The sequence below is a fragment of the Orcinus orca genome, chromosome 19, assembly GCF_937001465.1.
Source record: "Orcinus orca chromosome 19, mOrcOrc1.1, whole genome shotgun sequence".
Classification (NCBI taxonomy): Eukaryota; Metazoa; Chordata; class Mammalia; order Artiodactyla; family Delphinidae; genus Orcinus; species Orcinus orca.
Window position 1 is genome coordinate 53,030,493 of NC_064577.1, and position 3,917 is coordinate 53,034,409.

Genomic DNA, 3,917 nt, shown 5'->3' on the forward strand with positions numbered 1-3,917 from the left:
AACCTTTCTGAATCACAGTGTACTCATTTGGAAAATTGAAATTATTATCTGCTCTGCCTAATCAATTGGGTTTTTGTGAGGAATAAAGAAAATATTTCATATAAAATTGTTTTATAAATGATGAAATGCTCTACAAATATGTTATGCTACTTAATTCCAGACCATATGGTTCTTAGCTTATATGTTCCAGTTTACATAATTTCTTACCTCTCTTGAAATAATAGTTCCTTACTAGTCTTATTTCCTCCTCCTGTTGTCTGGGTGTTTCATTGGTCCGGAGTCCATTGCTATTACCTGTATCATGGTCACAAGCTTTGGTATCAGATACTAAAGGTCACTGCTCCTTTTACCAAATTAAAGCAAGCCTCTTGCAACATGTTACTCAGAGTTTATTTTTTTCTAAGGAACAGAAACTCACTGCAGCTCGGCCCCTCCTTTCCCAGTGGGAGAAAGCATGTTATTTAAAGCAGTGCTTCTTAAACCATCTGTAGTGAAAAATCAGGTGGTTTTTTTGTTTTTTTAATTTTATTTATTTTTGGCTGCATTGGGTCTTTGTTGTTGCATGCAGGCTTTCTCTAGTTGGGGCGAGCGGGCGCTACTCTGTGTTGCGGTGTATGGGCTTCTCATTGCGGTGGCTTCTCTTGTTGTGGAGCATGGCCTCTAGGCATGAGGGCTTCAGTAGTTGCAACAGGTGGGCTCAGTAGTTGTGGCACACAGGCTTAGTTGCTCCACAGCATGTGGGATCTTCCAGGGCCAGAGACTGAACCCGTGTCCCCTGCACTGGCAGGTGGATTCGTAACCACTGCGCCACCAGGGAAGTCCAAAATCAGGTGTTTTGTTTTTTTGTTTCTTTCTCCTTTAAAAAAATTCTAATACACTGTAAAAAATTAATAAACAGAAACCTCAATTAAAAAGAGTCAGGAGACAAGAATGAGGAACTCTCAAACCCTGCGATGATAGTACGGCCCAACAGGAAGAAGAAATATTCCTCTTCTTTCCTGGCGAGGACTGAGCCAATGAACAGCCATGGAATCTTTGTTTACTACAGCCCTCCCAACTTCCTTTTCCCCTCTATAAGAGTGCTCCTTCCCTTGCATGTGGCTTGCTATGGTTATAGACCTTGAATTACAATTCTTTGCTGATCATGGATAAACCTATCTTTGCTGGAGTACTATTTGGCAGTCTATTGTTTTAGGTCAACAGTATCATGTATCAATATTTTTATAAAATAAAGAGAAAAATGACATAAAGAGACATACACAATACAAGCTACATTTTTATTAGGATTAGATCCAATAGTCAACTGACAAAATAGCTATGCAAATTTCTAAACTCTTACTCTCAGTTTCTGTACTTATTTCCAGGTGGATTGGAAGAAAACAGTCTGTGGGCCATACTCTGAGGAGGACAGATTTAAAGGTTACAAAAGCATTTTGTGAAAATGAAGCCCAGCGGATAATCTGGTTGCTTGCTGGTCTGTGGATGGGCTTCCTGGGTCCAATCAACTACAAGGGAGGAATGGTCACATGGTCTAAACATGGCTGTAGGGGTGGGAACATTTTTCCTTCTTGGTTCTTCAGTTGGTCTAATAATTAAATTGATATAAGACAGATTAACAGGAAAACAAACAAAATTATGTACATGCGAGAGCCCCGTAAAGATATGAAGACCCAAAGGACAGCCAGGTAATTGAAACTTCTGTAACGTTCTGAGCTAAAGAAAGGGGTAGGGATCTGAGGGTACAAAGGGGAGGAAGGCCATTCCTAGGAAGCTAGAGGAGGGGTTTGAAAAACAAAGGTTGTCCTGTTATGTTGATGTTTCTTAGGTAATAAGGTATATCTGATAACAGCTCTCTTCTGGTACGGGCTCTTTTCCAGTGTAAATTTAAGCAATTGAGGGGGAAGTAAAGAACTTTCCCTGAATCCACTGTGTTTTTGACTACCTTTAGTCCAAACTAAAACTCATGCCAAAGTGGCTATTTTGGGGTAAGAATTCTGCTCCCGTTCATGGCCGTTGGCAGAGCCTTGGCTGGAGCATTTCCCAGAGAATGGGGCCTGAGATGTACGCAGACATGCTGTAGGAGCACACACACAGGCCCTGGCAGCACACAGTCCTGCTGTTTGCCAGGGTTGGTCTCCGAGTGCAGCGCCTCAGCAACTTCATTTGTTCAAAACTCCTGGGTGCCCGCCTGTGCTGGAAATTGGAGGATGAGTATAATGCCCTGAAGAGTAAGTGTTCCATAACACATAGAACAGAATTTTCAAAAAGACATGCAAATGCTCATTAATTTGAATGCAAAATGACCAAGGTGAGCAACCTGTCCTCAAGAAGCTCACAGCGTACACAGCTTTGTCATAGATGAATTTACCTTCTGTCTACTCACACGTGATAAAAAGTTTTCATTTTCTAGTTCCACAACGGTACCAAAAAAATTAAATTTCTATTTATAGGCAATGTTTAACACTTTCAGTTCATTAATCTCTGAATTCCTTCCATGTATGTGATCAGTTTCCTTGTTGAAGGCTGTATCATAAGCCCTAGCATTCCTAGTGTCCAGCACAATGATATATCTGCCTATATTCAACTTTTTTTTATACTGTTGGTGGTGGTTATGATGATGATGAAAAAGCAGCAGGGATGAGGACCCGGGATTAACATCCAGCCCTGAGTTACCAATCTGTGAAACGGAGTTCATAATGTCTACCTCACAAAGTTGTAGATTATAATGAGATAAAAGTAAATAAAACATCTAGCATAATACCCAAGTGCCCAAGCTGTAATTTAAGAAGTAAAAACATGGGGTGTTCCCTGGTAGTCCAGTGGTTAGGGCTCAGCACTTTCACTGCCATGGCCCGGTTTCAATCCCTGGCTGGGGAACTAAGCAAAGGGTGTGGCACGGCCAAAACGGAAAAAAAAAAAAAAAAGAAGTCAAAACATGGAACTGTCAGGGGCTATTTAGTTAATAGCCTTCTTGGGAACTTCTGTAGGTATCACCGCCAAACACGATAACTCATGGTTAAAATTATGATCAAGAAAGGGTGCATTATGCTTGGCACTGTCTGTTTAAAAAAAAAAAACAGGCAAATGAGCAGTGAATTTTAAGTTATTTCAAAAAAAAATTGTAAAAACACAATTCTAACATGACAGAATGAAGCTGGACTGCACTTTTTCCTCTAATGAAATGAATAAAAATGTTATTTGCCACAAAACGTCATATGAAATCCAGATCACAGCTGTTAAACCATAAAGCTTTATAAAAATTCAAATGGAAGGAAGTGCAAATTTCTGCCAAGTGTAAGATGCCTTCACTTTTCCCTCCCATTACAATCATCATATAAGCCTGTGGGAGGCTACAGGCAATTAGCTGCCAACCCGTACTTTAAAATTAGGTTTCATATAAAAAGCCCGCAGTTCTACCTTTCCTAGAAAGATGAGCTCTGTGCTCCTGGACCTGCTTCCCTGCGGTCAGGTGCTCTAGTTTGCCCAGTTCCACCACCCCCACCTTCGTCACCTGCCTCTCTCCTCTAAGCACCTGAGTCTGCAACCTCTCCATTGGCATAGCTCCCACTTTTATAAAGAACTGGGGGGCTCAAGCAGAACAAATAACTTGCCTAATGTTAAACAGTGGTAGAGGATGGGTTTTCAACCCAGATATTTCAAATAAGTTCTCTTCTCTTTCCACTGTAACAACTGAAAATGAGATGAATGCACCTCATTTATTTGACTTCCTTTACTGGTCTACTCTGCCACAAGCCAGTTACTAAGTATGTATATTTTCCTTTCCGTCCAAACGTATCTGACCCAGAACTTGCCACACATTGTAATTTCTGTTCTGCTGTAGGCCAAGGACCATCTTCTGTGAAAGTAACTCAAAGCCGTCTTCTCGTGGTTGTGTCAAAAAAAGCAACACAGGATCA